Raw genomic sequence first — 11856 nt, forward strand, 5'->3', positions numbered from 1 at the left:
CAGACCTTCTCCATGTCGTGTCTTGCAAAGAGGCAGCTTGGGCTTGCTGGGGACCTTGTACTGGAGAATCTCATGCAGCTTGTAAGATGGGAGCTTCTTCTGGTCTGGTCTCAGTAAAAGAAATCTCTATGCAAAGGTTGGGGTGGAGGGAAGGCAGTGATGAGTGTGGGCTCTGCAGAGCACCTGCAAGACCAGGGTGAATGGTCTTCTAACAGGCCATAGCTGAGCTGTATCACTCCCAAGGTGCCTGTGAAAACAGTGTGTGACCCCAGCGTCTTGGGTGGGAGATAGTGACAGCTTAGCCCAAAGAGCTCTCTGATGCCTAGCGCCTTCCCCCCTGCTCGCCTTCCCCCCCATCCAATCCGTGGAAACTGCTCACATGAAATCCAAAGCGAAGGCTGCAATACTTGTCTTTTTGTTGTGAATAATGTCAAGCTTTTTTTCTGCATGCGCTATTGAAGCAGCAGCTGTATTTCAACCAGCTGGCAGCGCTTTGGGAGGAGATCAAGTGTTCTTAGCAAAGTCGGGCCAGATCTATGGCTGGTGGAAATTGGTGTAATTCTGGTTGACCTCAGTGCTGAGCTGCTTTATACCAACTTTCAACTAGGCTCCCAGACTGGGGGTTTGGGGGATTTTTGAGGTGGAGGAGAAGGGCTCTTTGTAGAGGTGAAATAGTCATGCATGCTGTTAATGGTGTCTGTTGGAGCAGGAGGGTGAGGAGCTCATCTGTGCAGTCAGGCAGCAGATGCTGCTGGACAGGATTTTGGTTGTGCAGAGAGGGCTCCGAGCACTTGCTGTTGGATAGTCTTCTTCTCAAGCATGCAAAAAGAGTATGAGACTCTTCTGTGTCCAGGGCACCTGGAACTGTGTGTGTGTTTATTGCCACACTCTGCCTGTGCATGCTGCAAGACCAGAGCACCAGCTCTGCCAAAATATCCAGCCCTTCTGGGAAACGTCTGCAGCGCTGTGTGCTTGTCCTGCAGGATACGCTGTGCCTCCCTATTTCAAGTACCACGGGGCAGGCGCCAGCCCTTCCTCTGGGTTTGGGAACAGCTTGTTTTGAATGTCAGTAGCATGGAAAGCAGAGAAAGCAGGAGCAGATGTGCCTGTGGGCACCGCTGGCCCATCCCTCTGGCACTGCTGCCTGTGCAGTCACCTGCCCCTGTGCTGCTGGACACCCACCATGCTCTCAGCTAGACCCCTGTCCTTTGCACAGAAGGTCTTGGGCAGCAAAGCTCCTCTGTGTGCTGGATTAACTAAAATATTGTCTCCTTTTGATGCTCAGCTCAACCCTCCCATCATTCTGCTCTGTCTGTCCAATAATGGGTAGCTCAGCACAGGAGTGGGATGAGGAGGATGTGTCAGACTGGAGAAGACTGGGAGGAGCTGGATAGGAAGGAACGTGCTCAGATGAGAGGTTTTTTGTTTTCCTTTTTTTTTTTTTTTTTCCCCTCCCTTTGGGCCATTTATTATATTCTAGTCGTGAGGAAACATGCAACCTAACTTTAAGAAAACCTAGATATACTGCCCCACACCCCCAGATTTGGTTCTTAGTCCTGAGGAACTGAGGGGACCTTTGCTCTCAGAGGTGCTGTGTCCATCATCCTATTACTATCAGAGATTTTCCTCTGCTTTGCACCTCCCTCTGCTCCTCATTGAATAAACACATGCCTCTCTCATAGCCGTGCTATTTCCAGTACCTGTGCTGGCTGGTTCCAGCTTGCCATGTCCACAGGGACCAAGGTGGCTCCTCCAGAGAAACGTGAATGTGCCGTCAACACAGCAGCAAGTGGAAACATCAGTGATGGGAGCAGGGGGTGTGAGAGGAAGGCACGGAATAAATCACGCCCATGGATGGCTTTTTCTGCCTGACTTGGCTTCTCTTTACTAGGAGCTGCACATTTCTGCTCTGTCCCTAGGTTTGGTTGCGTGTGCTGGGCTCATGACTCATTTGCATGGGTGAGCTTTTTGCAGTGCTGTTGACATCTGCTGATCTCAGATTGCTTTCCAACCATTAAACCCTGTGTGGTAAGAGAGAATGGAAGGAGGGGAAAACACCTCATTAATTTTTACTCCACCCTGCATCCTTCCCATCTCTTTCTTCTTTCATAGACAGGGAGGAATATTGTTTTTCTTGCTTGAGGGGGAAATGAGATGCTATTTAATTGCCTACCACTATGTAGCATGGCTGTTGGATTCAGGGGCTAAAGGATGCTGTGCTTGGCTGTCACTGAATTGCACTTCAGGCAGGACAGTGCTTCCTGAACTGCATCCTCACTTGTGTTAAGGCTGCTGCTCTGATAGAAGCGGAGAAGGATTCAGACAAGCTGCATTCCTCTGTGCTGCCTGGATTACTGCCCTGAGCAGCTGAGTCCCTGATGTTGGTCACAGTGAGCCCTGGCTCCTGGTTCTGCCTTTGCTAGGGCAGGGCCACCAGACTGATCTAACCAGCCTCCTGGGAAGGCTCCCATTTTGAGCTCCTGCTTGCCTTGGTCTCTGTAGTGTGCGGGATGCTCATGCAGGCTGGGGGTCCTTGCAGGGGTGACTGGGTGGAGGGAGGTTCCCAGACGAGGAGAACCAGAAACCTCTGAGTAACAAGGCCAGGGGAAGAGTGCGCTCTCTTGTGCAGTCTGTCGTCAGTGGGAGCAATGAAATTATTAACTTGATGGAGAGGTCAGAGACACGCTGTCTGGAAAAAGTCTCTCGCTCGCTGCTGGAGCGAGCGCTTGTGAGCAACTGGCTGTATGCTGTAGTTTAACCCATGCCGGCACACAGCATTCAACCCTTGCTTCAGCTCCTCCTAACCACACATCTCCAAGGCAGTACCAACCCTCACCTCCTTGCACCCAGCTGTGTGTAAGATGGGCTGAGCCCCAGGCACCACTCCTGCCACCAGTTGCAGTTCCAGAAATCAGCCTTCACAGGGTAAACTGTGCCCTAGCAAAGCCATGCCCTTTGGGATTTTACTTTGGTTTTGTTCTTTTGGGTTTTTTTGTGCTCGGTGCTATTTTGCAGGTGGTGTAACAGAACACTGCTCTGCAAAGCAGCTCTGTATTTAAAAGCAAAAGCAAGGCATAGTATGCATGTTTTTAGCATCCCAAATATATTGAGATCAAAAGCAGTTTTCAAGGAAAATGATGGCTATTGCTATCTCACAGGGTGCCAGTGCAAGCTGGGATCTGAACAGCCACACGGTGCATGACCCTGCTGGGTCCCAGCTTGGCTTCCACTGCTGTCCTCAGCACAGGACAGCGATGGGGACGGCCAGGACCCGGGCTGCCTCTGGAGCTCATTCTGGTGGGAGAGGCATGAGCTTCCATCCTAGCCCAGCTCACAAACTGCCTAACAGTGCTGAGAGCAGCCAAGCAAGACTCGGGCAGAAAACCCCCCCAATGATGGGCATCTACCTACCTTTTCAATGCCCCCAGTGGATGTTTTATAGGAGCTTCAGATGTTTAATACCCAAGGGTATTTTTTTTTTTTTTCAGGTGGGCTTTTTCTAAGCAGAGATTTGCAAAGAACAAAGAACATGATGATATTCTAAAAGTAGTTATATTTTCCTGTAGCTAAATCTAGCTGTTGTGCCAAATGAAGATTTATTTCTCAATGAGATCATCCACAGGAAGATGGACCATGCCTTCTGAGCAGTAGTAGTTTAGTTGTGGCTGCTGGGCTGGTTTCAGGCGATGGGCAAGACAGCATTTGTCAGGAGAGGTAATACTTCTGTTAGATTCACTGGATGGCTGGAAGAAAAACAGATGACCTGCTGGCACAAGGGGAAGAAAACAAGAAATGTGTAAGCAGAGATGTGGCCAGCTTCAAACTAGGTACATGAGCTAGCTCTGCTCCTGGGCTGTCCTTGGTTTGAAGACTTCTTGCTCCATCTCAGACCTAAAGTGGATTTGGGCCAGCATCTCTCTGGGGTTTTCCTAGCTGTCTCACTAGAAGATAATTCCTTTCCCTACAAACTTTAAGGACTTGACACCTGTAGTTTATCTGTCTTAATTTTTCTATGTAAACGAGGCTGAAAGACAGAAGATAAAATGCATATGGTACTCCTCATAGCTTCCCACCCCATGGTGCTGGGGAAGCGCATACCAGGTGGGAGGTGAGCCTGGCTCTTGAGGAGACAGGCAAGATGGGGATGGGCGTCTGCTCCAGGAAGGATTAACACAAACACCTGCTTGAGCACATAAGAGGCTGAATCCTGCCTCAATTGCTCCTGGCTCCCCAGCTCTGCTCCTGGGGTGATGTCTGGAGAAAAGGGGATGATGAACCTGATACTCCTGCGGTCACACAGCATCTGGGAAATGCTGCTGAAGGTTTTCTGTGGCAAGATGACTCCACCTCGTAGGTGTCACACCAGGGCTGGGGTGAAGCAGCAAGCCGGGAGGGGAAACAAAGATGCCTTTGTCACAGCTCCCCTGCCATGTAGAGCTGCCTGGCTCTGTGCCAGTGAGATGCCTGGCTCACTACCAAGGCGAGAGGTTTGGGGGAGGCTGGCTGAGCAGCTAAGAGCTTCGTAGTGCTGAGATTTAGGGTAGCTGTGCTCTCACCTGGAGATAAAGCCTCCCTCCTGGCAGCAACGTAATGGGGGTCAGATGGGGTAACCCCTGAAACTGCTGATGGGGCTAGGCACCTTCCCTCGATGTGGCAGAGAGGTTTACAGAAGGATGGGTGTCCTCTCAAGGTACATCTGTGCAAGGTAGACAGGTGTCTAGTGCAGAGCGAGTGGGAGCAGGCAGGCTGCCTCCAGGAACGGGGTGAGCATCAATGCATGGGTCTGCGGTGGGTGGGCATGTGGGCAGCTCGGCGCTGCCTCTAATTGCCAGTGCTCAGACCTTGGCCAGAGATGCCCTTGGTCCAGCCTGTGTCAAACCAACCTCTGCTGAGCAGAGCCACCCTCTCACTAAGATGAAGGGAGTGTTCGGGGACCCACATGCACAGGTGTCAGGAATGTATCCTTTCATCTGAAAGGGGAGGAGATGAGTCCCTCCAGGTCTAGGATGCACCATTAGAAATGCCAAATTCTACCCAGGGAATGGAAAAATCCCATCCCTTGGGACCTCCAAGCAGTTTGTTCCACCAGCATGAAAGACATTTAAAATCCATCCCCTTTTTCAGGATAGGAGAGGATGCATCCATCCTCATACAAGTGTCTTTTCTCTGGTTCATCATCACAGGGCAGGTGGGAAGCAAGATCTGCTCATACATTCCCCATCCCCTACAATGTTGTTCATGTCACACATTGCTGCTCCTGTTTTGGAAAGCCCCTGGGACTGTTAGAGTTAATTCTTCATCCCAGCTGCTTTCCTCCTAGAGCTCAGCAGGAAGAGGGATTGTGCTAGGCCAGGGGCACCACTGCGTAGGGGGAGGAGAAAAAAAGTTTCATGTTCAGACCTTTTACCTAATTTCTGAAGGTTCAGACCTGAAGGCCATAGCAACAGGAGCTGCCAGCGGCGTGATTGGAGGCGGCAGACTGTGCTTGGGCTTCCCTCCCAACCGGCATACTCACCGATGGGACGTGTCAGCATTGAGGCCGGTGTTGGCTTTCTGCCTCCCCTTCACCTCATCCACGGGATGAGCTTGAGGCATGTGGTAGTGTTTTTTCTGCAGCTGATTGCCTTTTCTCATTTCAAGTGTGTTTTGCCTGGTTCCTATCAGTTGTTTAAAAACTTCTTGGCACTTGTGAAATCAGATGGCATCCAGGAAAGGCTGTTCTCATGAAGACCTGCCTAGAAATTAATAGGGTGGTAAAAACCCACAGAATTGTTGTATATATTTGTATAACCATGTAGAAGTAAGAGGGAGTGGCACTTCGCAGCTGCAGAACAGAGTTTAGCCCAAAGGAGCTTCAGTCCAGCAATACTTTCCTTTGACCAAGGTCAAATAAGCCTTTGCAAAAATATCAGGGATTCCTACAAACCAAAAGCAAAGACATGACTCTGGGCAATAAAAACCGCAAAATGTTCTTGTTATGCCTGTAGCTTGCTAAATCTCCATTTGGATTTATTAGTGTGGTTCAGCCATCAAGTTCATCTCCAAGCACAGCCCATCCTGGAGAAACATCATGCAATCTCTTTGGGGAAAAGACCCGACTAAATTTGGATGTGCTCCCCTTGGGTTTTCTGAGCAACAACCTCTTGCTTTGGTGGCACTGTAGACCTGATGCAGCTGTGCGCTCAGTTTCCGCAGATCACTGAGATCAAATCACCCACCACACTTCTGTAGCCACTTTTTGGAGTAGAATTGCATTTTAATCTGAAGATGTGAGCATTTCTGACAGTGCTGAATCTGTCAAGGCAATGAGTGATCAGGGACACAAAGTACTAAAAGTGGTTAAAAGTACATGCTTGGGAAAAGATGGGGGTCTTGATTTAAATAGAGCTTATCTGTATTCCCAGATCTTCAGGATGACTTAAAGCTTCAGCAGAGCAGCTAAGTTTGATTACATCTATGTTATGGTTCTCTCATGCAACAGGCATCATCTTCCTTCGATCCTTCTTCCTTGATGAGCCACAAGTTTAGCAAAACATATGCTTAAGCAACTCACTGAATCCACTTAATTCTCCTTATGCTGGCACCAGGTTCTCTTTGTCACGGAGAAAATTTTTTCAACGTGAAGCTGGCTGTGTTTCTGCTCTTCCCAGTTTGTGCATGGCAGTGTGAGTTTACAGTTCCTTTCCTAGAGAGGAGCACTTATTTCCATGTGTGTTAGGTATCTATCTTCAAGTCAATATTTAAGAAAAAAGAAGGCAGCTACCTTCGTGTTTTCTGGAGACTTACTGTGCTCGAAAGCTTTCTGTGCATCCCTGTAGCATTTGAACCCTGCCACAGAGCAATGAAACACTGTTCATCCCTAGGGAGCTGTGTGAAGAGAGGATCAAATTCCCCTGGATTTTAATAAGCCACAAAATCGAGTATTAGCATTATTCTAGTACTCTAATTGGTATATAAAAAAAAATGAAATTTTTAGTCCATTCATCTTAAAGAAGATATATTGTGATATTTCTAAGGTGTCCTTTGAAAGTAAGGTTGTCTCTTCAGCCACATCCTACCCCAGTGCTTATCAGTCAGTCAGTGGTCACATCCCACAGCTCTGAACAAATTCAGAGGTCTGGATTTGGGGCTGTACAGCTTTTTTGGGAAAGCAGTTGCAGGAGAGCCGCTGTATGAAATGACCTTGTATTGTGTTATGTAGGAGTGATTTCCCCACCCTTCCCTATCCCTTCCAGCTCATTTACAAGGTACTTCTCATGTGCCACTGGATTAGTGCAGAAAAACCTTGAAGGCTTGGGGCATCTCTCTTTTCCCCAGGTATAAGCCTGCAGGTGTGTTTCCCTTGCAGACATAGAGCAGACATTGCTCATTTGTGTTCAACTTTCTGCTCTTAAAGCATCATTGGATTATGAATAGGATCCTTATCAAACCAGGTTCATCCAAAGGACAAGGCCGTATTAATTGTTTGCAGAACTCCAGCAAATAAACAGCATTCCTCCTGATTCCTTTTTTGTCTGCTTTAATTCCAATGGCCAAATCAAGCAGAGGCCACAGAGCTCAGCAGTAGGGGGTGACAGCCTTTGGCAAGTATTGGACTGTGCCCAGCTTCCCAGGTGGTATGATCAAACACTATGGAAACAACTTCTGGCTGGAGTCTTTAAAATATGTATTTGGGGGGGGAGGGGGGAAGAGTGCCTGTTGCATCTGGGGGTCTAAATGTAGAGGAGAGACCTGCTGTGAACAAGGCTTTTTTTCCTTGAAGCCACTTACCATGTTCTGGAGTAAGGTAGGGAAAATGGATAGCAATAACAGTGGTAAAATAGAAGTGTGGATCTTGGCTCCCTTCCCAGGCAAGAGCTGGCATCCTAAAACTTAAGGGCTGGAGTTACAAGCAGCCAAAAGGTGTAGTGACTTTCTGTGCCCCAGGAAAAAAGCAGGTGACACAGGGTATGGCTAAAGCTCTCCACACCTGGCATCTCCATTGCTTCTGGAAAGTCCTCTTTGGTCAAGCTGGTCATCAGCCTAAAGAGGATAGAAAAATTTGCAAACATCTTTCCTTCTGAGTGCTGACCAGATGGCCAAACCCCCTTGTTATTCCAACCAGACTGCCTTGTCCAGCCATCGCTGCTCTCCAAAGTGTGTCTGGGTGGTTTCTCTGTGGACGGGCAGCCAGGGGTCTGCCCCACAAAGCACATCGCTGCTAGGGCTGCAGGCTCGGGGGCTGAGCTTGCGGAGAAGGAAGGGTGCTTGCATGGTGCACTGCAGGGCAAAAGCTAGTGTTGATGCTGGCCAGGCTGCTGGCTCACCAGAAGGGCTCTTGTCTGCAAAATTTCAATCTAGGGCTAAATTTAAGCACCAAAATGTAATGTTTAGAAGGCCAGAGAATAGCCCAGCCCTGGTCTCCAGTGGCTGCCTCTAGCCAGCCCTTCCTTTGGCAAGGAAGAGGCTTTTGTTTTCCTAGGACTCCGGGCCAGCTTGGAATAATAACACCAGTGAAACCCTCCCTGCCCCAGCACAATGAAGCAGTGCTCTCAATTCCCAGATGTGCAGGAGGGAAGTGCCCAGCATGTCTCTTCATGATGCTTTCCTTCCAGATGTGGAGTGGCAGAGAGCCAGAGGCAGCCCATTTCTGGCCAGGAAGTGGGCTGGGGAGCAGGCAGTGGAGTTTTCCCCTGAAAACCCCCTGGATCTCGCTGCTCATGGCCTGGGGAAGCGGTTTGGGCTGCCCTGCCAGCTATTCAGCTGGTTTTCAAGAGCTTGAGCAGGCCACTTGTGTGCTGCAGCAAAGAGGTGCCCCTCCAGCAAAGGTGAGGATGCCTTCCTTCCCAGATGTGTCTTCATCCTTAAAGAGCTCTTGGTCCCCATCTTCTCCTCCTGACCACCACTGGGGCTGGACTCTATTAAACCTACTGCAGGCAACTTGATGGGACAGAGAGACCCATCACTGAGAAGCCCATCCCTCTGCTCAGTCCTCACATCTTAAGGACAGAGGTCGACAGGAAACCACCTCATGCATGAAACCTTGTGCCAAGGTCAGTCCCAAGTGAGCCACTGGCACTGCAGAATGAATTTGGAGTTTGGAACCTGGCCCCATAGGATGAGGTCAGGGGTGTTTTGGGTTCAACTAGCCCATGAAAGGTGCCTTTTTTGGGCAATACCCAAGGCAGAGGGATTCAGGCAGTGCAGGAAGGGGCTGCCCATGGGCACAGCTGCCTCTCACAGTGCCAGTGGGTGATGCAAGCCAGGGCACCACATCGTGTGACCTGCTTTGGCCATATCTACTGGGTGGAAAATTCCTGCCCATGGGCAAAATCCTTCTGCCGTTATTTTTAAGCAGTTCACTAAGGACGCAGCTAACGCAGAGAGATAATAGGTGCTGACAGGACTCTGGCTGCTCATTGGGTTTTTGCCTGGGTTTACATTATATATGTAATTAAAGGAAAGTGGAAGCAGGGTTTGGTGGAGGAAGGAGACAAAATCACACAGATGTGATGGGAGAAACCAAGCTTGCAGAAGAGCTGGGGCTCTCCGAGGAGGTCGCAGGAAGGGATGCTTACACTAAAAGTCAATGTTGAAATTACTCCTATCCATGGCATAAGCACGGATTCCCTATCATGTCATCAGTACACCAGGGAGGCTGACGACAGAGTGTTCTTGTGTGTGGGATGGGGATCCAGACCCTGCACAGTGTCAGAGCTGATCCATCCTCATGTGGCAACAGTGCTGAGCACTGGGAGAGGTCACCTTAAATTTGGGGGTGCTCATGGCATTTCTCTGCAGTCCTGCAGAGGTTCCCTCCCCTTCTCCCCTTCTCCCCTTCTCCCCTTCTCCCCTTCTCCCCTTCTCCCCTTCTCCCCTTCTCCCCTTCTCCCCTTCTCCCCTTCTCCCCTTCTCCCCTTCTCCCCTTCTCCCCTTCTCCCCTTCTCCCCTTCTCCCCTTCTCCCCTTCTCCCCTTCTCCCCTTCTCCCCTTCTCCCCTTCTCCCCTTCTCCCCTTCTCCCCTTCTCCCCTTCTCCCCTTCTCCCCTTCTCCCCTTCTCCCCTTCTCCCCTTCTCCCCTTCTCCCCTTCTCCCCTTCTCCCCTTCTCCCCTTCTCCCCTTCTCCCCTTCTCCCCTTCTCCCTTTTTATGTAGCTGTACTCACCACCCGTGTTCCCAGAGCTCACCCAATTGGGGTGAATGCTATGCTGACCTTTTACAAATCCAACCATTTATTTCCACAGTTTTTCTTCCCAAATTGAATTTTCCACTGGGTAGCAAAGGTGCTTTGTTTGGCTCCTTGTTTACAAGGGAAAAATGCACACCAGAAAAAAAAAAACCACAGTTGGTGTAGATTAACTTGCAGCTTGAAGTTGTTTCATTTGCCATGAAGAAATAGTGCAGGTGTCTCAAGTCAAACACGTGCATAAGTCTTTGCAAGATTAGATCTTGTAGTTTGTCTTCCTGAATGGGTAAATATTTCCGAGAGAAACCTTTGCCCTGGTGGCAACTCAGGCTAGGTTCCAGCCTATCTCAAAAAGAAATCTTGAATAAAAATATAAAGATTTAAACACACAAAACCCTCTGAAAGACATAAACAATCTGTCTTAAGAAGGGATGTATTTAAAGCAAATCAGAGAACAAGTAATAACAAGAGCTCTATGGAGGTGCTGGGCATCTGAAATCTCATGCTGGAAGATGTTACATGAATGAGGGTAATTCAGGTGGGGCACCAGGTAAAGCCTAGCTGAGGGCGATGCTGTTCCAAAAAGGGAGGGAGAACAGATATTTTATATGGGATCATAAAGCCAAGACTGTCCTCCTGACTGTGGAGCTGCTTATTACTTGATGCTGGATATGCAGTCCCTGTCCAGAAGGGCTCACATCTGCAGAGCACTTTGAATGGGCATATGCAGGCAGTCACCTCCCTCTGCCCTGTGCTGCTGGGATCAGAGGCAGGGAGGAGCTCAGGGAAGGGGCCATGCAAGCCAAGCAGTGGTGAGCCATGTCCTCTGAGTGCTTGTGAGCACCGTGGCTGAAGCAGGTGGATCCTAAAACGCGGATGGGCCAACCATTCCCGTTTCTCAGGGGTGTCGCTGGGATGTTAACAGGGGTGTACAAGAAGCTGTCTGGGGGAAATCCAAGTGGCTGCTTTTCCCAGACTCCCCAGAAGTGATGTATCTGCCCACTCTCAGCTCTTCTGCCCAGCTGGGATGCCAGCGAGAACAAGATCCCCAGCAAAAAGAAGATCCTCAACAAAGTGTTATTGCCAAGAGGCATGTAGCAGCCCGAGGCACCCTGCCATCTCACCGGGTCGGCTGGCCCAGATATGAAAGAAAATCAGAGGTGGCACCTACTGACCCAGCAACTGCCACCCCAAAATCTGCTGGCAGGGAGAAGATGTGTTGGTAGAGCTGCAGAAACAGCCTGAACTCTATCCAAGAGGATGCCTTTAGGTGCTGCAGGGCAATGATTTTCAGGCTGGGTTTCTGGGTAGAAGAATGCAGCATCAGAGGTACGCAGCGTGTCCATGTATGGCCCAGGGGCGGGGGGAAAATCTTCCTGCTCTGTCTCTTCCTCCACTTCTGTCTGCCATATGGTCTTGCAGCGTCCTCTGTCATACACAGCCCAGTGTCCTGGGTCTGGATACTGCTGTCCTAGAGCCTGGCTTTGCAAGTGATACTCAGGGTTTCAACTGACTCCCACCCTGTTTCCCTGCACAGGTGAAGGATTCATACATCACTGGGCTCCAGGACTTTATTCATCTCAGAGTGGCTGGCTGGGGCTCTGATGTCACCCAAGCAGCCAGATGGCACAGGACAGAGGAAACCCAGGATTTAACCATCCCATCAGAGGTTTGGGGACCACCAGCATCTCTGG

The 11856-nt window shown here is 49.7% G+C and overlaps 1 long non-coding RNA gene across 1 annotated transcript; it reads right to left on the bottom strand.

Moving 5' to 3' along the window:
* Positions 1–3533: 3533 nt before the first annotated feature.
* Positions 3534–6737, bottom strand: LOC141961400 (uncharacterized). Its single transcript, XR_012633764.1, has 2 exons — positions 5516–6737; positions 3534–3763 (listed from the first exon to the last, which is right to left on the bottom strand). It is a non-coding gene; the product is annotated as an uncharacterized LOC141961400 (long non-coding RNA).
* Positions 6738–11856: the final 5119 nt, after the last annotated feature.

The sequence above is a fragment of the Athene noctua genome, chromosome 5 (genome assembly GCF_965140245.1).
Source record: "Athene noctua chromosome 5, bAthNoc1.hap1.1, whole genome shotgun sequence".
In the NCBI taxonomy this organism is placed as follows: domain Eukaryota; kingdom Metazoa; phylum Chordata; class Aves; order Strigiformes; family Strigidae; genus Athene; species Athene noctua.